This window comes from Leucopleurus acutus, assembly GCF_964270905.1.
Source record: "Leucopleurus acutus genome assembly, chromosome: 20".
Lineage (NCBI taxonomy): Eukaryota > Metazoa > Chordata > Mammalia > Artiodactyla > Delphinidae > Leucopleurus > Leucopleurus acutus.
The window spans coordinates 41,107,318-41,132,859 of NC_139162.1; positions in this window are offsets into that span (position 1 = coordinate 41,107,318).

Sequence of the window (25,542 nt, forward strand, 5' to 3'; positions counted from 1 at the left end):
GGGAGAGAGAGAGAGGGGGAGGGAGGGAGAGAGTGGAGAAAGGAGGGAGTGAGAAGGGGAGAGAGGGCGAGAGGGAGGAAGGAAAGAAAGAAACTACATGAATGTAGATGCAAAAATCCTTCACAAATATTAGCAAATAGAATTCAGCAATATATATAAAGAATTACACACAGTAACCAAGTGGGATATGTTCCATGGATGCAAAGCTGGCTCAGTATTAACAAGCTAAAAAATAAAAATCAGGGGCTTCCCTGGTGGCGCAGTGGTTGAGAGTCCGCCTGCCGATGCAGGGGACACGGGTTCGTGCCCTGGTCCGGGAAGATCCCACATGCCGCAGAGCGGCTGGGCCCGTGAGCCATGGCCACTGAGCCTGCACGTCCGGAGCCTGTGCTCTGCAATGGGAGAGGCCACAACAGCAAGAGGCCCTCATACCACAAGAATAAAAAAAATAATAAATAAATAAAAATCATATAATGATATTAATTGATGTTGAAAGAGTATTTGATAAAATTCAACATCCATTTATGATATTTTAAAAAGAATGATGCTCTCAAAAAACTAGGAATAGTGGGGAACTTACTTGACTTGATAAAGGGCATCTATAAACAACCTACAGCTAACATTGCAGTTAATGGTGAAAGACTGAATGTTTTTCCCCTGAGTTCTGGAACAAGGCAAGGTGTCACTCTCACCATTCTTATTTAACATATTGGTGAAAGTTCTAGCTAGTGCAATAATGAAACAAAAAGGGAAATAAAAGACATGCAAATCAGAAGAGAAGAAACAAAACTGTTTCTATTAGTATTTGTAGATGACCTGATTATCTATGTAGAAATCTACAAAAATTCTCTTAGAAATAACAAGTGAATTCAGCAAGGTTGCAAGATACAAGGAAACATGCAAAACTCAGCCGCATTTCTATATACTAGCAGTAAACACATGAACACCAAAATGTTTAATATAATAATTGCTCAGATATAATTTATAATTGTTCAGAAATAATATATTAAGATGTAAATCTAACAAAACATGTACAAGGCTTGTGCAGACAACTACACAATGCTGATGAAAGAAATCAAAGAAGATCTAAATAATCATTCAAGGATTAGAAGACTCAACAAAGAGATCAATTCTCCTCAAATTGATACACAGTTTTAATGAAATTTCTATCAAAATTCTAGAAAGACAAAGACATACATATATAATACACACACACAATGGTATTCTAAAATTAATTTCAAATGCAAAGGAACTAGCATAGCTAAAACAATTTTAGAAAAAAGGAATAAAGTGAATGGAATTGGTCTACCCAAGTTCAACATTACTGTACAGCTACAGTGATCAATACGGCATACTGGCAGAGAGATAGAACTGTATATCAGTGGAATAGAATAGAGAGCCCAAAAGTAACTCACACAGATATGTCCAGCTGATATTTTTAATTGAAATATAGTTGATGTACAATATTATATGTTACAGGTTTTCAATATGGTGACTCGCAATTATTAAAGGTTATACTCCATTTATAGTTATTATAAAATATTGGCTGTATTCCCTATATTGTACAATATATCATTGTAGCTTATTTTATACATAATAGTTTGTAACTCTTAATCCCTTACTCCAGAGTCCCTCCCCCATTCCCTCTTCCTGCTAATTAGTGATGACCACTAATTTGTTCTCCGTATCTGTGAGTTTGTTTCTTTTTTGTTATATTCACTAGTTTGTTGTATTTTTTAGATTCCACATATAAGTGATAACATGGTATTTGTCTTTCTCTGTCTGACTTATTTCACTTAGCATAATACCCTCCAAGTCCATCCATTGTTGCAAATGTCAAGGTTTCATTCTTTTTTATTGCTGAGTAGTATTCCATTGCGTGTATATATATATATATATATATATATATATATATATATATATACCACATCTTCTTTTTCCATTCATCTGTTGATGGGCACTTAGGTTGCTTCCATATCTTGTATGTGCAGCTGATTTTTTACAAAGGCACAAAAAGCAATCTAATGAAGGAAAGATACAGCCTTTTCAACCAATGGCTGTGGAGCAATTTGACATCCATAGGCAAAAACAACAAAAAAGAGAATATTGATCTAAGTTTAACACTTATAAAATAAACTCAAATTGATCACAGACTTAAATGTAAAATGTAAAACTACAGAACTAGTAAAAAGCATGGGAGAAAAATCTTAGAATCTAGGGCTAGGCAGAGTCCTTAGACTTGATAGGAAATCGTAATCCATAAAAGGAAAAATTGATAAAGTATACTTCATCAAAATTAAAAGGTTTTGCTCTTCAAAAGACCATGTGAAGAAGATGAAAAGACAAGTTCCAGAAAATATTGTATATCTTAAAAAGAACTAGTATCTAGACTATAGAAAGAACTCTCAAAACTCCTCAGTTTAAAAAAAAATCAGTCGCATTTTTTAAATGGGCAAAACCCAAAATATCATTATATGTGCATATTCATTAGCTTATCAAATAACAAGGTCTAATGGCAGATCCAATAATTTCTAAACAGAGATGAACACAAATTATAGTTCGAGACACCTACAATAGCTATAATGCTATATGGAAATATCTCTGGTTTCTATTGGTGACAAAGTCACAGGATATACAAGAGACATAAAAACATAAGTGACACAAAAACAAAGCAATCAGCAAAATCTAGTCTGTAGGAAATGGTACAATTCATCCAGTTCCTTCAATAAATTCCAAGGGTAAAAAAATAAAAATAAATTCCAAGGAAAAAAGAGAAAGAGAAGGTGGGGACTTAGAGATGAAAAACGATGAGTTATGTCAACCAATTGCAATGGATGGAACTTATCTGATTCAAAGCCCCAAAAAACAGCTTAAAAGAAACAAAAAGATTATGAGACACAACTGGATGTTTGACAATATGAAGGAATTTTTGTTAAAGTGAGATAAAGTTATTGTACTTAGTTTTTCTAAGGAGTCCTTATCTGTTAGAGATGCATTCTGAATCATCGATGGAGGAAGTGACAAGGTACCTGAGATATGCTTCAGTAAACCAGGGTACAGGAGGGAGCCCGGGAGTTGGATCTGGGGAATGGGTACATGGGGGTCTGTTTTTCTGTTCATGCTACTTTTGTACATTTTTTAGTTTTCTATAATAAAAAGTCAAAAATAAAGTTGCAGTAAACATCATTGTACATGATTCTTTGTTTTCATTTAAGATTATTCCCCGCAGACATTTCCTAAAAGTAGAATTGTGGCATTCAAGGCTGTGCACACCAAACTGCTTTTGAAATGCACTGCTTGAGTGAATTAGCAGAACATGAAAAACCAGGCACCCATCTGCTGCATTTAAATCATTCATTCATCTAGTCTAGTGGTTAAACATATATGTTTCATCAGTACCTTTCTTTTATACTAGATGCCGTAACAACACACCTATAGTAAATTGCTATGCTCATTTGTAATAATGTCCTCAGGATAAACCCCTAGAGAGGTCTCCCTAGGTCAGAAGAAAGCGTACTTTACCCTCCTGGTAACTTCTCCTGTTCCTTGCCACCACCTCCGGCAGCCAGCCATGCTGCTGGTTCCTCGCCTCTGACTACATACCATCAAGTCCACAAACAACACTGACAAATTTGGTGGGTTAAAATAAGATCACTTTGCCGTTAACATTAGCATCTTTTATTACTGGGAGGTTGAATCTTCTAATTGTGGCAAACCCTTAGGAGCCCCGGAGAAAAATTAATCCCTTAGACTCCCGAGGAAAATAAGGTCTAGCATGGATCCTTCCTCTGGAGAGTGGATTTTCTGTTACCAACCCCTCCACAGCCAAAGCCCCCATGTGCCCTGAGCTGTGATCCCAGCGTGGGCCCCAGCCCCTGGCATGGGAACCGCTGGAGAGGAGGTCCTCAGGGAAAACTCCAGGAATGGAGTCTCTGGGAGTAAAGACCGAGCATCACTGAGGGACTCTGATGAAGACTTCTGACCAGCGCCGCATCCCGAAAAACTTAGCGGGGCGCTGTTTCCCAGGAGGCAGCCCGAAACTCTTCTTACTAAATGAGCCAACAAGGAATTAGAGAAGGAAGGAAGGGAGGGAGGGAGGGAAGGAATTGCTAAATTAACTGACCAATATATTCATGAGTGAACAAATGAGTGGATTCATTAACAAATGAATAAATGAGGGAGTTGGTGGGCTAATAAATGAACGTCTATGAGAGAGTTGGGGAACCCGGCAGAGATGGAAGCCTGCCAGCCTTCCCGCTGTCACAGGCAGCCAGGTTGGAGGAAGAGGCAGAACCACAGCCCACCACCAAGCTCCCTTTAGGCACCCGGGGATGCCTACTGGTGCGCCCCAGGACCAGAGCACCAAACTCCACCCACGATGCTTCTCATAAAACGACAGAGTTTTACGTTTTCTACACACTTTTTCAAGGATATTTTGTATGTGTCCTCACTACTAATGAAATAATTATTTCGGGGCGAGGGGGGAGGACAACATTCAACATCTGAAATAAAATAACACAAGCTGCTGAGAAAATGAACACTTGCCTTGTGAGTAAGCAGAATGGATTTTCCAAATTTCCACCAGGGAAGAGAGATCTGAGCAGCTTGGGAGCTGGCAGCTCCTCTCTCCCTTCTCTCCTGCCTACCCCCACCTCCACCTTTTCCTTCTTTATCTTCTAAGAAGGCTTAGCACAGGTGAGAATAAAGCTACTCAACATCCCCTAGGGCTCCCCGATCCCCTCCATGCAGCGTGCAAGAGGCAGGCCTGCACCCCTTGCCAATCCCCACCCAGAGGCCAGAGGAACAAGGACATGTCTGGGGTCCCAGGGCAGCTCACAGGCACTGAGGTCTGGCGTCTCTGCTGTCTGTGTTCAAACCCCGACCCCAGCTTATTCAGGGACCCACGGGCACCTGGGGTGGGATGAGACCCCAGACTCGGGAATCAGGGATAGGCCAATGGCCACAGGCCGGCAGGGCACACACTGCTTCACGTTTTCAGCAGCCCTTGGCTAGAGCAGACTCCTCTCCATAGAAAACCCAGGAATTACTCATTTTTATTGCTTGTTCCTCCAAGTTCTTGAAAATGAGTGGCCCAGAACTTGGGCAGGTTTTCCCAAGGGGTTTCTTTTGCCCCTCTGCTCTGTCTTCTGGAATACACCTCCCCCTCCTAGCAAAGCAGTGGGGCCTCTGCACCCTGGGAAAGCAAGAAGTGCTCAGCCAGTGCCTCACTGCTATTTCCATAGTCTGAGCACCACCACCTTTGTGTGCGTCACTGTCTAATTCTGTGGCAAAGAAACGGCTCCAGCTACACCTGCCCCTGTCTCCACCCCAGGAGGCGAGCCAGGGTGGCAAAGATGAGGCTCTCCCCGTCGGCACCCAAGATGCTCATCGCCTCTCAGCCCAGCTGTCCCCACTCCAGCCTCTGCCTTTGCTGCCAGCCTGTCCTCCTCCCTCACTTTCAGGGGAGCCATCCGGCCATGCACCTCTTCCCTCCAATGTTACTTCAACTTCTCGTCATAAAACGAAATGATTCCACTGTTGGTGCTGTTAGCTACATTTATCTTTAAGAGCAAAATGTTGAGTTTAGTTTAGTGATGAAAAAAGCCTTTCAAAGGATAACTCATTGGAACTCATTATGTACCATAAAGGCCACTATTTAAAGATTCAGTAATTCCAGTGATGATCTTTTTAAAGCAGATTTATAGCAGAAAATAGTTAGATTCTTTGACTTCGGTTATAATTTTCCATTTTGTAATTTAATACTCCTTTAGTTTATATTTGCACATTAAAAATACAGCATCTAAAAGTCCATCATTAAATACTTTTAATAAGTGCAATAAATAAGTTTTACAGTGCGCATAAATCTAAAAGCAAAACCCAACCTAAATTGTTAATCTTACACTTTTTCTCATTAATTGCAATACATAAACATATGTTTTATACAAAGATATTTGCTACAAAATAAGTATAATAAATACAGTTTACCACATGTATTAATCTTAATAGTTACAAGCTGTTAATCTTATATATTAGGTAATAATTTGCAATAAATAATTGTTTATTATCTTGATGTTTGCTTGTCTTGGGTTTTAGCAAGATGCAATAAAGAAATGCAATTTTGAATAATTTGATTGTAAGACTGCTGGGGAAATACTGTATGTTATAATTAGCTGGGAGACGATTCTGTTCACAAGAAGAACAGTGGAAATGGGGTGAAATAACCAAAACATACGTTAGTGAGTCCATAAATAATTTAAGAAAAGTTCACTTTCAAATAATATATTATTTTGAACACTTAAATGCAAATGCAATGAGTGAAACATGTCACATTCTCTTGTGCTTTCATCCTTACATAGTCAAGGAAGATGGAGAAAGTGGTAAGCCTCGTGGAAACTACCCAGTTCCAAGCTGGGATGCAAGTACGGCTGCCTTTGGTGAAAAGAGCGAACTGCCCGCCCCATCGGCCAGAGGCTCCCCGCAGCCTGTAAATGCAGCTTTTGGAACAGCCCGCAGAGCATGCACAGATGCAGCACCCTCCAGACCCAACCTTCAGCCAGCACTTGTCCAATTCCACGTGAAAACCGCATATCCATTTTCAGGGAGGGGTTGTCACCTTTACCGAACTTAATAGAAACGGTTCATCTCATACGTAAAGGTAATAATTTGTCATAAGTAATTGTTCATTATCTGGGTATTTGCTTGTCTTGGAGTTTAGCAATATGCCATAAAGCTGTGCAATTTTGAGTAATTTGATTGTAAGACTGCTGGGAAAATGAGGTGGGTGGTAATGAGCTGAGGGAGGGTCCTGTGGGTGAGAGACATCAAGAGAGAACCAGACCACTGACTACCAGCGAATGTAAAATCAGGGTCCTCGCCAATGACAACATGGGGTCTTTGCAAATTCACTCAAAGACAGAGAGTGAATCAGTTTCCCTTTCTTCCCTTTTGGAGGCAACCAGCTCTGGCTGAAAGAAGACTTGATCCCTCAGTGATGATGCAGAGATAGCCCCAGGGATGCTCAGGTCCTACTTATGGGTGCTGGGGGTGCAGCTGCAGAGGTACGTCTTGGCCAAGACCCCACAAGGCTCTTGTGCTGGCCAGTTGGTGTCAAAGGCTCACCTGTTGGTCTGATGCTTCTCACTGCAGCAACCACACACTGTCACACCCCTGCAGGCACAGAGCCGGATGGGTCCCAGTCACGATGAGGCTGTGCTTGGCCGGGCGCTAAGACCGTGAGAGCTCTGCCCTCATGCGATCCCAAGGGCACAGTCTCTTTAGGAAAACCTCCCCCAGCCAAGAAAGGAAAGGAGGAAGGGAGGAGGGAAGGAAGGGAGGGAGGGAGGGAGGGAGGAAAGAAGGCAGGGAGGGAGGAAAGAAGGGAGGGAGGGAGGAAAGAAGGGAGGGAGGGAGGAAAGAAGGGAGAGAGGGAGGAAAGAAGGGAGGGAGGGAGGAAACGGAGAAAAAGAAAGAAACAGAATCCCAGATCCATTATAACCATGAACAACTTTTCCAACTGTAGACAATATTAGCAACCCCACAAAGATACACACACACACATACCTGCACACGCACGCATGTGCATCAAGTGATGCAAAAGTCTCCACACCAAAGCACACTAGTAATGTGCTCATGTCAGTAGTTCCTGTGGCTTTAACACCTCCTTCTTCTATGCTTCTGTTACTACGTGTCCCTGGTACAGCCAGCCTGGCTTCTTTTTTTACACCCAGCTCCTTGGACAGCCCTCCCAGCCTCACCTCGAGGGTAAGCCCCTGGCACCCTCCGGCCAGGCTGGGTGTGGCCCACAGGCTGGGAGGAGGCTGTTCATCAGGGCAACAGATCAGCTCAGTCCCTGGACGTTCCTGCCTAGGGTGGGGCTTCAGGCAGAGCTGGTTCCAGGTTCCTAGGAGCAAGTTCCATGAGCCTGAGGCTCAAGGGATCTTAAGATATCACAGACTCACTGACTTGTCCTCTCCTTGGTCACAGCCAGCAGCTTCCATCCCGCTGCCCTGCTCTCTGCTGGACAGGGAGGAAGCCCACCCCACCCCCAACCGTCCCACCTCCACCCAGGCACAGTCCTCAGTTCTCACTACCCCAGGCTCCCCAATCTCCACGCTGGATATGAGATAACGGGTCTCAGGATGCAGCTAGCACTACGGGGGCAGGGACTGGCCCACTCCCACCCCATCCCCCCATATCATGACTTTGGAGAGGCCTCCTAAGGTTCGTGAGGGGTCGGTAGAGCCGCACCCCAGCTCGTTGAGGGGAAGGAATTTTAGAACATCACTGGATAGTCGGGAAATCCTGACTAATCTGGACTTCCGGTGGAGGGCCCGGCTTGAAGTGGGGACCACTCTGGTACCCCAGAAGATGATGTGAAAGCCCCAAAGGGGGAGCCTTGGGCTCCTCTCAAACTCAAGGAGAAGGAAAAGGAGTCAGGAAAAGTCTGCTGCTCAGAGGCAACTGCCTCTAAAACCCAAGATGACGAACACTAAAGCTCGTTTCGGCAGATGGAAACGTGCCTGCCTCCTCGCCTGAAGATGCGAAAAGCAATCCGAGTCCCTGGGCGGCGCAGGGCAACTGCGGAAATCTCGCAGCCAGATGAAGCTCATAAATTTCCCCTATGAACAATTGTTTTCATTTCCCTCCCATGCCACTAGATATTATAAGTGGAAAGCAAAACACAAGTAAATATGTTCATTCCACTCTTGTGATCAGTGATAAACGAGAGGCCGCCGAGGCTGACAAAGGTCAGCGGGCCGCGCGATGGGTCTGCGGGCAGACACTGCCACCCTCCGGCCGCGTGCGGGACTGCACCTGTCGGCGCCGCCCGACTCGCCTGCCTGCCCGCCAGAGCCGCAAGCGCGGTCTGCAGGCTCACTTCCCATAAACGTTCACTTCGCTCCAGTTAGGGCATCAATACATACGAAGTGCAGAAAAGTGAGAAAGTACAGAAAACCCCAAATTAAAAATAGACATCATCCATAACCCTTCTAAATCTAACCGCTCCTATTAACATTTTTGTACATTTTTCTCTTATTCTGTGACCATCCTACAATGCATGCAGAAGCTGTACATACACCATTTTAAAGTGTCCATATAATGTTCAATCCTGATTTTCTACGGAACGTTTCAACTAGAACAATTTCCATAAATATCTCATGAATATCTTTTTAGGGGCTGCATAGTATTTCAACTTGTGACTGTATGAAAAGTTATTTAACCATCCCCCAATTACTGCTCATTTTAAATGTTTCTGATTTTAAATCTTTGTAGATCATGCTGTGACTGAAATCTTTATGCATAGACTTTTGTTCACATTGTTAAGACTGATCACTAAAGGTGGAATTATTAAGGGAATTAATTTTTAAGGCTCTTAATGACATTATTTCTAGATGTGTAATACCCGTATGAAGAATATTACAGGAAATGATGGGTGAGCATAAAACAGTGCCCAAGTGAAAAATGAAAGGTGATACACTAGCTCCTGGACAGAAAGGCTCTGTACTGTCAACATGTCAATCTTCCCCCACCTAATCTTGCAATTTAATGCAAGTCCAATCCAAATTCCATCAAAACTTTTTTGAGGTTTTGTCACAATGGTTTCCAATTTTATTTGAAAGCATGAATAAGTAAAAAAACTGTTCAAGAAACATTTTAAAAAAAAACAAAGAAAAGGGAGATGAAGAAATGAAAAGCAAGTTTCTCAACCAGGTATTAAAATATGTTGCAGGAAACAACAATAATTAAAACAGTGAACAATTATGTCAGTGAGAAAAGGATGGCTAATTGATGAGGTTGTAAGTACATTCTACCACTCATTCAAAAAAGAAACTAAATCAGTGCCCTGCTTCACACCACATATCAAAACAAATCCTATAGGAATTAAAGATTTTAATTTTTAAGTGAAACTACAGAAGTACCATTTATATAAATTGTAATGGGGAAGCTCTTTCTAAGACCAATTCCAAAGGTAGAAACCAGAAAGATAAAAGATAGCTAGATTTGAACTGTGCATTTAAAATATCCGTATGTGAAAAATGCAACTTTGAAACTGAAAGGTAAACCAAAACCAGGAAAAAAATATTGTCAACATATATAACAGAGAGGAGGTTAATGATGCCCCTAATGTAGAAAGCTTTCGCACAAATGAATAACAAAGACAAATATTTCAACAGGAAAAAAATGTATGGAGGACATGAGCAGCAATTCACAAAAGAATAACTACAAATGACAAACACATAAAAGATATTCAGCCTTATTAGTAATCAAAGACATTGCAAATTGAAACAAAAATGAGAGATCGTTTTTGCTCCTGTATTGGTAAAGATAAAAACAATTGATAATATATGGTGTTTTCAAGGAGGGGAGAAATGAATCGTTTCAACACCACTGATGAGAGGGTAAATTGGGTAACCTTTATGAAGGGTAATTTGGTAATACTATCAAAATCCTTAAAACTGCATGACCCAAAGATTCTACTTCCAAAGGAATCAATTATGGATGTGTATAAAGATTTAGCTGTAAGTTGTTCATTGCTATTGGAAACAAATCCAACGCCCAACGATGGACGAGTAGAGAATTATATATATTCTCCATACAATAGAGTCCTTAAAAATAATGTTATACAAATGTACCTAATAACATGTAGGGATGTTCATAACATAATTTTAAGTAATAAAGAGCAAGTTACAAACAATGTAACTATGTTTCCTACACACACAGGAAAAAAACTATAGGGGTGTACCTCCAAAAAATAATGGCAGGTGAGACTACAAGTAATTTTTTTGCATCCATAGTACTGAATCTGTGTGGATAATCGATACAGATAAACAGCCACACCTCACATACGGTCACCAATACTTTTCTTTATTTTATTGACGTATAGTTCATTTACAATGTTGTGTTAATGTCTGCTGTACAGCAATGTCTGCTGTGATTCAGTTATACATATATACATTCTTTTTCATATTCTTTTCCATTATGGTTTAGCACAGGGTATTGAATATAGTTCCCTTTGCTATACAGGAGGACCTTGTTGTTTATCCACCCTATACATACTAGTTTGCATCTGCTAGTCTGGGAATTTGGGATTAGCAGATGCAAACCAATACTTTCTTATACAGTTCATGTTTCAGTACTTCGACACTATTCTATTTACACTCTGTTTATGTACGTTAGAGCCTTTCTAAAGTCAGTGCGTTGTCAACACATTTTATACAGTAATTTACGAGGCGAATGTAGTTAATAGTTAATTTCATATATAAGTAATTTTTAATATTTTTTGCTGATTGGTGTTTGCTAATTTTCTCCATTTAACGATTTCTTGTCGATCGTTAATGAGAAAAACAGTTTTTAGAGGTTTCTAGAAAGGTCAGAGGAGAATTTGTGATCTCCATCATCCTCACCCAAAGTTGGATCTGCCTGCTCTGTGTGTATCTAGAGGACCATGTGCTCGGGATAGGGGCAGGGGGGTTCTTTTGTGAAAGGCAGATCAGGAGTTTAATCAGCGCCCTAATGCCCAGAGGCATCACCTGGTTGAGTAGATGCAAAGGCACCAGAAAAGGAGGTGCCTGCGTGGATACAGATACTGGGACTCTAGTTTGGGGTCCCCTTAACCACTTAACTGTAATCCATCTGTCCCAAGTAAGGTATGTGCTAAGAGAAGGGCATCCCCAAAAGAGTCCCCTGGGCACAGTGCTATGAGAACCCACTGCATTGGCATGGAAAGGTCTCCTAGGAAGTGACACACAGAGCCTACCACGGACATCTTAGGACCAGCAGTCTCTGACATGTCCCAAGGTATCACAATTGACCAAAAGCCACAGCCCAGCCTGGACGACATCACCACACCCAGGCAGCCATGGCACGAAGTCAGAAGGCCTTTCCTTTCCACTCTGGCTGCATCAACAAAGGAGCTCACCTAAAAGACGCCTTAAGAACACACGCATCATCTGTGAGCATCTCAATCCACTGCTCGGCCCTGGCGCTCAGTGCAACGCTTGGCACGTGGTAGACACTGAACAAATGTTTACTAAATATAGGAAGGCACAGGGGAGAGTGGAAGGGAGGTGCAAACACAATCCAATGGCTTGTTTCTCTCCCAGTTTCGTATCCAAAGGCAACATAGCATTTCCGGGTCGAATTCAAGTGCTGTCATCAATTTCATACTGAGCATCTGCTGTGGGAGAGAAGACCATGCCCACAGTCTGGGTGGCTCTTACCTCCATGACAAATCACCTTCCGAAAGACACTCCCCGAGTGCTGCTGGGGAAAAGCATGACAGAGTCAGAACTGCCCTCGGGGACCGCTGCAGCGCAGAGGCAGGTGGGCGGGAAGTTGAGCACATGCTACTCACCTGGCAGTGGGGAAACCTGGACAAAGCTGGGTCTCTGCTTCCCCATCTGTGAGATGGTGTTAATTACCCAGGCTTGTCCCAAGGCTCTAATGACGGAATGAGCACAAAAGCCCCTCATTAACCAGGGCTAAAGACATCGCTGTGCCATGTTTGAGAGAAGCCCTGTATGCCACTGGCCAGAGCAGGAAGGGGGACGAAGGGACGAGTACCCCTACCTGCAACACACCGAGCCCAGAATTTCAGCCCTGGGGCTCCTGTCCCTCCTCTTGGGGACCAGAACTGCCTGATGGCTGAGTCCCTGCGGAATGCTCAGGTGTACGTCGCTCCGCCCTGGAGGATGGGAAGGGCTCATGGTTGGGGGGCAAGGGAAGGCAGCCCCCCATTTAAGGGTCTGTGCTCCAAGTACCTCCTTTCCTTTGTGCAAGGAGGTGGGGGTGGGGCACAGGGTGGGTACAAGGCTGCCCCCGGTTCAAAAGGCCTCTCCACTGGCTCATCCCAGGGTCCTCACAGGGAGCCCACGGGTCCCCACACGGCACTCAGGCAGCTCCACCATCACTGGACGTGGCAATAGAATGTCCAGCAGGTAGGATGGATAAACAGCAGGGACCTACTGTATAGCACAGGGAGCTATATTCAATATCCTAGGATAAACCATAATGGAAAAGAATATTAAAAAAAGAATGTCTGTATGTGTATAACTGAGTCACTTTGCTATACAGCAGAGATTGGCACACCATTGTAAATCAACTATACTTCAATTAAAAAATTAAATTAAAAAAAAAAAAGAATGTCCAGCAGGGACTCCTCAACTCTCTCTGTCTCAAAACGGCTAAGGGATGAGAGGTGACACAGATTAGGAAGTAGATAAGCACATTTAATAGACACTGAGATGATAGACTCATATTTTTTTTTACCCTGGCGTGAGATCCCTAAGCCGACACAGCCACGCCCACTCCCCAGGATTAGTGTGGGATGTTCCCACCAGGCCACGTGCTCTGGGAAGGGTCTGCGTCCTGCTGCTTCCATGACCACGGACGAGCCCCCAAGCTGGAAACGCAAGGATGAGGCCCGCACCAACACTAAGCCTGCCAACACGCGACAAAGGCCGTGCCCCTCCCGCACCCGCTGCCATGAGGGTGCCCCTGCAGTGCCCTTCACCACACTCGGGCTCACCGAAGAGACACGCACGTTTTAATCCAGTATGCCCCCCTCAAGCTGCTCCACTCAAGGACCCAAGGACAAAACCGGGGAGCTGCAGATTGGCAGGTGTATCCAGACAGCCTGCGGCACCCTCACCCTCCTCAGGCCTGAGGAGGTCACCAGGAAAGGAAAAGAGGCAGTTCCGGCCCGGGGAGTTCACAGTGCGCCTGGGGAAGAAGACCCGAGCTAGCAGGGAACACTGGAGGACGCAGCGAGCGGGGCACCGCCCCGCGCTGTGTGGCTCCACGCAGAGCAGCGGAGCTGAGCGGGCAGCAGAGGCCCGCCCAGGCTGGGCAGTCAGGGCCTCTACCAAGCGTGTCAGGTCTAAAGTGGCCTTGGAGGAACGTGCTTAATTGGACTCCCTGGCCTGGACGCGCCTGGTGGCCCAGAGGAACTGGCTGGGCCTCTCCGCGTCTCTCCTCTGGGAAGAGCATGGGAACCACAGAGCAGATCTTGTTTTGTGCAAGGCCACACCTGCTGCCCAGCACGTCCTACTCACACCTCCAAAAACCAGGCATCGGTGAGGGACGAGGGGCGGTGTGTCACTCACAGGAAGCCACGAGCGGAGGGCACAGGGCATTTTGCTGGGAGTCTGAGGGCTCACCCAGCCCCCCATTCTGCCTTTGCTTCCACCTCACATTGAGCACACCAAGCCCCCTTCCATCTACAACTGAGTGGATGTGTCCCCTCTCTCTGGAATGTTCTCCTTGGTCACGTGATAGCCATGCGTCTGGTTGCAGGTCAACCCCCCTTCCTCGGGGGCATCTTCTCCACCCACCCCAGGCCTGGTCTAGTCGCCCCGATTCACAGGGACAGGGACAGGGTGAGGGGAGTAAGGCACTCACCTCCAAGTTTAAGGGGGCACCAAAACACTCAACAATTAGGGTAAGTACAATATTTTGAAAAATCAAAATTAATGTGAAAAAATCCATATGAGCACAATCTCAAATTTTAAAATAACGCTGACCCCGCCTCAGCGGCCTCCCCCAGCCCCAGCCCTGCCGTTTCACATGTCACCATGCCCAGTGCTTTGTCCTCACCACGGCCATAAATCAGTATTCACAGGGTGACAGCTGGATCCGTCTCTGATCCCACAAGGGCAAGGACAGCGTGCTTCACCAACCCTGGTGTCCCGGGCACCCAGCTGAGAGCTTGGCACATAGTAAAGACGTACCTGGGAATCCCAGAGTGAACATCACAGGTGGAAAATAGCCCTGACAGCTGTGTGGCGTCTGCTCAGATGCTACAACCCGCTAGAGGCTTCGTCCCCCAGCCCTGGGAGACTCGCCCGCTGGACCAGTCACTGCCACCCAACAAGCCCCTATCTTCCCGCAGGAAGGAGCCAGGGCTGGGCTCTGACAACCCCTTTGCTGTCATTTGTGAAATGATACATTAAGGGCAGAGCCGATGGGATGCAAAAGCCAGTAAGACTCGCAAAACAGGCAGATCCTGAGAAAATGTATCACCTATTCATTTCCTACGGATCCCGTGACTTTTTTCCACCTTTCTCCCAAGGGCCACCACCAAATGGCGTAGGAGGGTGTGTCCTGCCGGTCCAGGCGCTTCGGTACCTGGGCTTCCACAGCTGGGGACCCAGGTTGGCTCCATTCCAAGGCAGTTGCTCCCTGTCCACTTCTTCACAGAGAACATTTCTATTTTGAAGAAGCATTATTTGAGGCCGGCCGGAATCACAGTGGATAGGTTTGCCTGAAACATGCTAAAATGCAGGCAACTGCTAAATAAAAATCCCTAAATAACCATGCTCTATTTTTGTGCTTTTATAAATTCTTTGAAAGGAAAAAAAGAAAGATATTAAGAAATGCAGCATTTTTCCATTTTCTTACCTGATGTCCCAGTCGCAGGAAAAATAGGAAGTGGGGGGCGGGCACACGAGAGCAGGGGGAGTCCCACATGGGCCGGCACTCCTGGTCTGCGGGTGGGCACTGCCTCAGCCCTCCTGATGCACCTGTCCCTCTGGTTTGGAGGGGCAACTGTGCTGAGGATAGAAAAGGGGAGAAGAACCCCAATTTTTATCATTCGCTCCCAAGTTCCTCAAAAGATGCCCAGCTGGAGAGGTGCCCGTGCACAGCCCCCAATGCCAGCAGCTCGGTGCTGCCAGCTCCTGGGGACCCAGGCCAAACCAGAGACCAGCCTGGGCTCATTGTTGAGGAGACATGGATGAAGAGGGAAAAGCAACACGCTGTTTTGATTCTTTGTTAAAAACTCACAGCCCTGGCAAAGGGTCAGTCTCGCTTTCAGAAAGGACGTTAGGTGCCGTTTTCCTCCTGGAAGCTCCACAAATCCCCACGTCTCCTCAATATACAATTCAGAAAAGGCCTCAGAACTGCCACTGCTGTCATGCTAAGCACTGGAAAGTTCTGCTTGACCTTTTATTAACATTTTTCTAAACCAATATGCTTTTTTTTTTTTTTTTGCTACAAGCACCCTGAGGAATTATGAAAAATACTTTTTTCTGTAGTTTATCCCATATGCACTTAATAGGCTCACAAATATAATACCATTATAAAAAAGAAAAACTGCCAACTCTGCTAAAAAAATTGTCATAACACTAAATTATTATATAAATATAAAAGGAGTGTGTCTGTAAAATATTCACTCAATGAACATCCCAAGGTGATGGTTTTGCTATGTTGTTTTTATTCCTGAGAGATCCATAACGCATTTGGATATGCCACATGTCACCACATGAATCAGGCTGTTAATGCATGTGCTTTTTAGAAGCAGGGATGTCTTCCCAATAGAATGTGCTATAAAAAAGTGTAGAGATCCGGCTGCTTTGTCTGATAGGCATAATTTAATGTCTTGCTTATAAGACTGCATCTTAAGGAAAAATACACACTGTCCTATGTAGTTATTTACAATATATTGCTAAGTCTATGCAAATATGTTTCCCCGAGCCCAGGATTATATAACAAAGGTCAACAATGTTTGAAATATTTTGAAGCATATTCCCAGTATGCTTAGTGTATGGTGCTAATGTCCAATATATGCACATATATCTTAATATATTTCCAGATAGTTCTGTTCATTGTTCTCGCCATAGATTCCCACAGAATACTATTAGAGGAAGGTTTTCTTCTGAAGAAAGCCAAACATCGCCTATCCATCTTGGAAAAATTTATTAAGGTGGCTAATTATGCGGTCCTTAATATTGCATTAGTATGGAGGTTGCTCAGTGCCACTGCGGGAGAGAAAAAGAAGCCAGTTCGATAATTCTGGAACCAGAGATTCAACGTATGCAGAACAAGCACACACCTATGTGATCCTATTTTTCTGTCACAAATTTCCAAATCTGGCAATTACACAGAGGCATCACACTCATGCATACACACGTACAAACACACACAGACACATACGTGTTTGTGATTTGGTGTACACAAAACAAAGATGACAAGTCACACAGTCTAACTCTCATTTCTAAATATTGCAAATTCTGTCCTTATTTTTCTGAGGGGAATTTTGTGATCACATGTAAATTTCATTCAGATCACTTTCTTAAGCAAAGAAAGTCTGATTAGTTGCACAAGGGTGAGGGAAGGAGTTGTAAAAACCATACTTCCAGTATCCAAGCTATGCCCAGAAGAGATTTGTATCAGAGGTATCTGAGATCTGGGCCCTCAACTCCATCCTCCGTTCCAAACATGCTGTTCTCTTACCATTCCCCAATCACTAGGTTGGACACACACAAAAAAATTTTTTTTCGGCCGTGCCCATGTCTTTCGGGATCTTAGTTCCCCAACCAGGGATTGAACCCGGGCCACGGCAATGAAAGCGCTGAGTCCTAGCCACTGGACTGCCAGGGAACTCCTTGGATCAAATTTTAAAAGCCTACACAGTCACCCAGACATCAAAACAAGCAGCTGGCGCGTATAAGAAGTCAATTCTAGGAAGATCCTCATCCCCTGTGTCAGTGGGCTTCTCATTTCTGTGCTGTTGTGACACTGTGTAGCTGTCACCAACCCTGGGCCACATCACTGCAGAGGTTCACTCTGCCAGCTTCACACCCCCTTAGTCTTTAAGGTCCTCAAAAACCCCAAGGCAAAACCCTTCCAAACAATCCACCATTTAAGAAACTACAGGGCTTCCCTGGTAGCGCAGTGGTTGAGAGTCCGCCTGCCGATGCAGGGGACGCAGGTTCGTGCCCCAGTACGGGAAGATCCCACATGCCACGGAGCAGCTGGGCCCGTGAGCCATGGCCGCTGAGCCTGCGCATCCGGAGCCTGTGCTCCGCAACGGGAGAGGCCACAACAGTGAGAGGCCCGTGTACTGCAAAAAAAAAAAAAAAAAAAAAGAAAGAAACTACAAACATTACCCACTTCCAAGGACTATGAAATATGTCTAAGATGTTTTATTAGAATCCTTTTCCAAATGATCAATCCAGCCAACCACACAGCCCACCTGATGAGGCCTCTGAAAAGGGCCAAAGCTATGAAATTAGCTTTCCTCCACCCAATGCTTTGCATCCCCACCATCAGCAGAAATGAGTAACCCAGAGTGGCCTTGAGCGTGGAGTTCTCACAGCTCAATCACAGACACAGTGCAGTCTCCTGGTGAGAAGGCACGCTCTCCTTTTTCTCCAGAAGGAAACTTCATTAACAGACTTTGCTCCAGATGACCTTCTTGTTTGACTCTGGCCATGGGATCCCCTGCACCCCAGTAGTGATCCCACTTGTGTAGGGGAGATTGGAAGATAGGTCAACACGCATACACATGTGTGCCAAGGACAGCCCCTAGTCTTGCTAAACCGTACACTGGTTTCATGAAGCATTCTAGAAGGTTTTCAGGAAGAGTCTCCCAAAGGCCAAGAGAGCTGTTAGCATCTTTGTTCTCCCACTGGAAGCTCAACTGTGTATAAGGAAGAGCAAATGTTAAATCATTGAAAGAGAGCTATTTTTCATGGTTTCCAGTACATAAATGTGTTTCAGTACAGGTTATTGTAAAATAGTGTTTCTACTTATGTTCTTATACATCTGTTGTGTTTACTCATCCTCTAGTTCTGACTCTTAGAGATAGCAATAAATCTATTTTTTAATCCCCTCTTCTGATGACTGATTATTCATCGCTGAAAGGGATGGAGGGAGGCCGTTTGAGGAGTGATCCACCCTCTGGAGCAAGCCCCACTCTTGCAAGATAAACAGGGTCCAGGGAGATTCCTCTTCTGTCCTGGGTAGTTTATGCAAACGAAATAAGGAGTCGGTGGCAGCTCACATAAATATAAATTACCCTCTAGTGGGAACTCCAACCACTTGTTACAGTCAATTTCAGCAAGGAGGAGCCCATGGTGACATCTACACAAGCAATACAATTCATTTTTATACCGCGTCCCTAATACAAAGATCACAAATGGCTACGTGGAAAGTCAGTCATCCCTGAGCGAAAGCGAAGAGCATGGGAAGCCAACCAGGTGGAAGCAGGAGAGAGAGAAGCCTCCACTTCTGCACCCTGAGAAGAGGGGAGGAGTTGCCAAAGCCAGTGCCTAAAGAGCTCTGTCAGCCAGGATAGGATAGGCTTGTGCTGCTCTAACAAACAACCCACAAAGCTCAGTAGCTTAACACAGCAACGTTAACTTTCTTGCTCTCACAAAACCCGCTGAGCTTCTCGGAGGCTCAGAGGACAGCTGTCTACATTGCACATGACTCAGGGAGCCAGGCTGTCTTGATCCTGTGGCCCCCACCTCTTAACAGGGGCCTACGTGAGCAGAGGAAGTGAGCCACGGGTAGCCAAACAGGCACTTCGATGCTTTCACCTGGAAGACGTCCTTTGACCAGAGTAAGGCACACCCTCTGTATTTGCACGGGAGCTGGGAAATATGGCAGAACAGAGGGGAATATTTGGTGAATACCCCTATCTCTGCCACAGAGAGTCAATCATGGCGGAAGGAAGTCAGTTCCCAAGCAGGACACGTAATAAAGGACGTTCCAAGCACTCTTCCTGAAAAACTGTTTTCTCCCTTTGTCTCTAACTAAACTGTGCTTTGTTTAACTGGATCTCTTGGGCTAAGAGATCAAAGAAATGTCATTTCCTCATCTGTAAAATGTGGGTACCAATGCCAGTCGAACAGGTTATTATAAAGATATAAGACTTCATGCATTTGTAAAGCTCACTCTGTTAGCGTACACATGTGGGTTAGCAGAAGTAACAACCACAGCCATTTGGCCAGCATTTCAGCATGCTGGAGCACGCTCTGGTTCAATGGCTAGAACCGTGGCAGCCAGAGTGGTCACCAAATGGTGATACCCATCTGGTTCCATGTGATGTTTAGCCTTCTGCTCTCCATGCCTTTCATTGTCGTATTTGCTTTAACACCTCTGCCAAGAATAAATACTTCCATATTTTTTGTATACACATTCCTAACAAGTGTCAGAAGTTCACGGTTCCATGTACTTGATCCCACAGCAGAATGCCTAGATTACTGGCTAGAATTTTGTTTTTTTTAAATGAATTCCAAATATGTCCCAGGATATCTAGCAGGTTCCTGGATTTGCACTTAGTACATGCTTAATCTTGTCAGTTTTCCCACACTGGAAATTTAATTCTAATGGGTATATGAGGGGGTCGTGGATCCAGGTATTTTTCCAATGGTCTCATACTGATTTTCTTGGTTTGGGGTTAGATATATATTACAAACTATTCTTCCTCAAAGCTTCTTGACACCTTCTCATCTCTGAGTCACATATGAAATGACCAACTGCAAACCAAACCACCTTGAGACTTGACAAGAGGGAAGAGATGAGGTGGAACCTTTCTCACTGGGCTCAGTGGAGATGGCAGGGCATGGCAAAGTGGAAGAATCTTGACACTGAACTTGGGTTCCAATCTCAACTCTGCCATTTGCTAACTTGGCCTTGAGCAGATGGGATCCTCTCTTTGGCCTCTGCTGGCAGGAGAGGAGGACAATACAAGGTGGGTTCAATAAGACAACATGCCCAAGACTGTGGCTTGAGTGCTGAGTGCTCAGAGAAGTCTGGTCCTTTTCCTCAAACCTCTGGTGACACCCTCATCACTGGGCATCCAAAGTGCAGTAAGACTCTGGCCATGTAGGTGTCATGAGCACACGGGTTCAGGGAGTGCATGGGAATAGTCTCCTCTTTATAACTCTGTTGGTAAAATGGAGCCACTTCCAGAAAGTAGCCCGTGAGATCCTCCTTGTGGCTTGAACTGGGATCCCCCAGAAGCCCCCAATAATGGGGCCATCCACCCATGGGCTTTCCTACTCAAACTCACAGGGCAGAGTCTAACCTTTGCCAGTGCCGCCGCCTCCAACATCATGGATTGGAATTCGCGTTGAAATTATCTGTCTGTTCTCAGACGACACCAACCCATGCCCAGTTCAGTTTTCTTAACCAATCTGTTGGCTATTTCAACCAAATTACCAAAACACAAAGGTAAAATAATCAGAAATGCTAATTCGTTGCTGAAAATCTGGCCAGCAGGGCCGAGATGGTTGGAGCAGTTTTAATATTATACTTTTGTGCTTTCCTAAACTAATTTAGCCTACTAATTTTCTATAATTACCTGAATGCTCTTAGCTTCCGCTGGTCAGATGAGTTCTGAGACATTTATATAACCAGCATTAAAAAGATGCATTTAGCAGCTCGGACTGTTAAAGTAACAAAGCCTATAGAATCCGGAGGTTATTGTATTCTCCCAAAAGTACTTAAATAATAGCCTAAAATCTGAAGAATTACTTTAATACTTCAATAAAAATAACCCAATTCAAAACATTTTCAAGGAAACAGAGTTCTTTGCTCTAGGCTACCAAGTAATGGCTGAGAGAAAGTATATAGCCTGTCACTTCTGATTAGAGAACTGTGCCTCTGTGCTTTGAATGAGGGGCATGTCTGGTAATAGGAAGTGCAGATATTAAAGTTAATAAAATAATGTGGAATACGATATATATGAAACTTGACCAAGTAGAGCACAGAATATAACATACATTACCCTGTTCAGTCAACTCCTGTGGCCCGGCATCTAATGACAAGCTTAATTTCTGTTTCCAGTGAGAGTACAGCTAAAAATACAATTTCCAGATTAGACAAATATTTTATCCGACTCCCTAACAAATGTAACCAAGGATGGCTGACGTGTCTACACAGATGCCTGGCGACCATGAGAGGGAATTACTAGGATTGCAAACTGCTCAGCCTGAAAAGTCCATGAAACCTCATCATCTTTGAGGTCATTGTAAATAATTAGTTGCAAACCCGGCAGCGTCGAAGCTTCACCTCTGGAAAAGGACTGGGGCGCCTCCATTTCTCTCCTACCCTGCGAGGCTCCCGGCTCCCTCTCGGCACAATTAGGCCTCCCCAGACAACTCGGCATGAAGGCCCCTGCACACCCATTATTGCATCTTTAATCTAAAACCCCAACGCCAACTGTAATGGTTTTGTTTTTCGATACATTAACCTTCAACTCATATTTTCACTATTAAATAACCAGCTTGAGAACCTCCTAGAATTTTTTTTTCCCCAGTCACCTACATGAAACCATACGGTACCCATGATGTGACCCTCTTAGGGGATTTAAAAGCAATTCAATGAGCTAATCTCGGTAAGCCTAGAATCAAAGTTCTTGTTTCCATATTTCACTTTCAAAATATTTAGAACTTTGACAGATATGACATTATGTTTTCATTAAAACAGCTGATTTCAAAATGCTGCACTGTGCAGAAACGCCATAAACAGTTTATGATGAACTGCCATGCTCTTAATTAAAACAATAAATCCAGCACACAATATTTGTGCAGCCTCCGGTCTGACCTTTGCCTCTTGCTATCCACCACCAAGCCGCGGCTGCGTTCCCAACGCCAGACGGGGAAGGTTTTAAAACATGATCTGAAAGGCACTACAGATAAAATAAGAGAAAACGTACCATTAGTCTTCGCAGTTATGATTAATTCAGTTCATATTTTACAATCTGGTTATGGAGTAAAACTGCAGACTTTACATCAAGTATTTGCCATTCACTATACCTAATGTATAAAAATGCTTGATATTTTAGAAAATGGCACCAAGCTAATTCACCACAACCCCGCGAAGGACAGGAATTGAAATCATAAACACAGAGAGTGATTAGCTGTCCGTCTGAAGTGACGAGCAGAACTCGCTCGTTGGACGGTCAGCCTCGGACGATAAATATGTCGATTGCAGCCCAACCTCACCACGCCACTCTTCTCTCTCTGCCGCTAGATTTCAGACTAAAATATTCCCTTAAATCCTTCTCACGTCGGCTGCTGGAGCAGGCAGCAAGAGTGTTAATTACCAAGCAGGAATAACAGTAAATTTGTTGTACTGGCCCAGAGTCACCTAGTTAACGTGGGTCCCTGCCAGCTTGGGGTGGAAACTGTTCTGAGCGGGCTCTCACAGGCACCCCGCATTAAGAGGGCAGCAGGTGGCTAGAAGAGTCCATTCTGCAGCCTCTGACTTAATGGACGGACAGACAGACAGCAACTGTGCTCTGGAAGAAACTGCTCCAGCCATGGGAGAAGCAGACTTCCTGCAGGAAGGGGAGAAGGGTGGCCAAGCTCTTTTGGGGAAATGGGAACCAACTCCATGGTGCCTGCAGCAGACTGGTCCCCAGGTACCTCCCATCCCACCTGATGTGAGCATATATGTCCAAGCCTTTCCTCTGGGCTTTGTCCCAGCTCCAATTTCCTGTCTTTCCAACCCTCCATCATCCCCCTCCCACCCACTGCACATTCACGTGACACGCTCACAGCACTTGGCCATGCCGACAGCTGCGCACAGCAAAGCCTCAGAGGCTGGAGAACTGGAGGGTGACAATGAGAAGCGGGACACCCCCTTCAGGTCCTTGTTGGAGCTACAGGCAGAGCCCACCAGAGTTCCAGAAGATGGAGGAGGGGGAAGAAGTGCCGGTCACAGGAGGCCAGGCAGGCTCTCAGCCCAGGACCTGCATCCCTCCTGTCCACGCTGGGAAGAGTGGAACGCAAGGGGGCCACCTCTCACTGTGAGGGCAAGACCCTCACCTTAGCCTACCTGGCTCTGGCCTTCACTCACCCCTGCAGCCTCATCTTGCCTTGTTCTCTCCCCACTCCAGGCACCTTACTTAACTCCAAGGGCCCCTCCCAACCCACGCAGCTGTGAACTCACAGCTCTCACCCGTGTCCAGGTCCTGGAGGAGACTGCTTACCCTTGCATGTCATGGGGCCTCCAAAGGTGGCCTCCAGGGAAAGGTGCGTAGCTGAGCCCCCAGAGCCTTCCTTCTGCCCTAAAGACAGGCCTCAACCCTTGTTTACTTGGAGAATTCTGTCCCAGTTTATCCTAGCAAGGAAAGCCTCCTCCAGGAAGGCTGGACTCTGGGGTCCCTGAGCACCACGCAGCCTTCCTGTGCCCACCCGGCATGGCCCTCTGCAGGAGCCATCACTCAGTATCCTCGCCCTTAAAGTCAAACATCATAGTTGGGGTACATTCCATTCACCTCCCTCTCATCACAGAAGAAGGCGTCCCAACAGGAGTCAGATCCCCTGCCCCCTCCAGCTGTCCCCCTTCCCAGCTCGTGGGACACTGCACACCTGGGGTCCCCTCCACAGTGCCCCATAGCACACCGTCCACTGGTGTAGCCCACCCTGGCTGACAAAGGTCACCCTAATGTGTCCTTGGGGTCACATTTACACCCTCCCCGCCATTTTGTGCGTACCACTATTTTTCAGAAAACTGAGAACCAGAGGATTGAAGTTTCAATCCTGAAGTCACCCAGCCAGTGAACGGCCCCACGAAATGAAAATCCACTCCCTCTATCTTTGAGGTCAGTGCTCCCTCATGGTACCAACCCTCCTTTAGGCAAACTCTGAGACTCTCAAACTGAGGTCCGTGGATATAGGCTCAAGGGTCCATAACTCTTTTTGGTAATTTTTATTTATTTATTTATTTATTTGTATTTTCACATCAGTGAAAATCCATCTAAAAGACACAATGAGAATATCCTGTGATAAACCATAATGGGAAAGAATATTTTATTTTTTAACACTTTTATTTTATACTATTTGTCACAGAAATAATGATTCGTTTTGTTAACATTGTTATTGTCTGGAAACTGGAAACTTTTGTTTTTGGCCACACCATGTGGCATGTGGGACTTAGTTCCCTGACCAGGGATGGAACCCGTGCCCCCTGCAGTGGAAGCGCGGAAGCTTGACCACTGGACTGCCAGGGAATTCCCAAGAATGTATATATATATATGTATAACTGAATCACTTTGCTGGACAGCAGTAATTAACACAACACTGTAAATCAACCATATTTCAATTTAAAAAAAAAGACACAATGAATACATATTCTGGATCATCTGGGGAACCAACTATCGTATGATTTCCATCCCAAGTTGTGTTTTCCATTGTGGGTGTAGAAAAGCGCACTCTTCAAATCAGCAAAGACTAAAGAGTGGTGGCAGAGTGAGTGGGTCCTGGGGCTGAGGGAAGGTCAAAAAGAATTATAGGATTCTGTTCATGGAAGTGTCAGTCTTGTGTTACTCCAAACTCAGAGTGGGGAGGGGGGGTGTTCCCTGAAAGACTGACCTGGGACCCATCAGAAGAGTAGAGAAGGTAGCATATTCCACGTCCACTCTTTTCTCCACTGAGTCATTCCTCAGTCCATATGGCGTCCACCCTGGAGTCTTCACCTTCTGTTCTTCTCTCTCCTCTCCTGCTTTCTTGGTCTCTTTCCATCCCTATCTCTTCCCTCTGTATCCACATCCCGTGCTGGAGGAGTGGGGTCACATCTTCAGATTCTGTATTGCTGTGAAATTTTAGATATCTCAGGTTCTTCAGACTGTATCAGTGACATTTTCTTGTTAAGCTCGACAGCTCTTCAAGCTTAACTTTCATGTGTTGTTGTGAAATTATCTTGTCTTCACTGGTTCTTTAGCAAGGAATGAGGGAGGTCGAGGAAGAAGGGAGCAAGGAAAGAATAATCCCCTGACCAGTCACCAGGGATGCTTCAAGCAGAACA